Raw genomic sequence first — 722 nt, forward strand, 5'->3', positions numbered from 1 at the left:
GCCCCAGGTGGCCCCTGGGTTTCACAGCTCTTGGGGCCCCCTTGGGCCTGGGGTCTTTAGCAATTAGTGGGGCCCGGAGGACCTCCAAAAGGACCCTTTTTGGGCTTCTTGAGGGCCCCCCTTGGGGGCCCCCATAGGGGGGTTGAGGGGCAATGGGGGCCCCCATCGCTCGTGCAGCTTTTGCTGCAGCAGCAGCAGCAGCAGCAGCTGTTACTGCAACGGGAGCAGGGTACACATGCAGTGAGGTAGAAGGCAGCTGGGCCGCCTCAGCTGCAACAGCAACAGCAGCAGCAGCAGCAGCAACAACAACAACAGCAGCAGCAGCAGCAGGGCTGCTGTAGGTATGTATGATAGAGCGATACTGCATCTCTGGATGGCCGACAACGAAAGGAAGAATTTGCAGATTAGGGTTTAGGGTTTAGGGTTAAGGGTTTAGCGGGATGGAGTTAAATATTTAGCTGCAATGAAGGCAAAAGGCAAAAGCATAAAAGAAGGGTCTGTGCCTGCCACTAAAGAAAAGACTAAATATACAGGGGGGCCTAAACCCTAAACCCTTGAGGGTTTTGGGTTTTGAAAACCGTAAACCCTCAAGGGTTTAGGGTTTTAAAACCCTAAACCCTCAAGGGTTTAGGGTTTTAAAACCCTATCTGGTCCCAACCGGTCTCGAACCGGCGACCTTTCGGTTATTAGCCGAATGCTCTAACCAACTGAGCTATAGGACC

At 53.3% G+C, this 722-nt stretch overlaps 1 non-coding gene across 1 annotated transcript; it reads right to left on the bottom strand.

The window, feature by feature from the left end:
- Positions 1-648: 648 nt before the first annotated feature.
- ETH_t00000010 lies at positions 649-722 on the bottom strand. Its single transcript has one exon. It is a non-coding gene (tRNA).

This window comes from Eimeria tenella, genomic scaffold, assembly GCF_000499545.2.
Source record: "Eimeria tenella Houghton genomic scaffold, Eth_scaff2255, whole genome shotgun sequence".
NCBI classification, from domain to species: Eukaryota; Apicomplexa; class Conoidasida; order Eucoccidiorida; family Eimeriidae; genus Eimeria; species Eimeria tenella.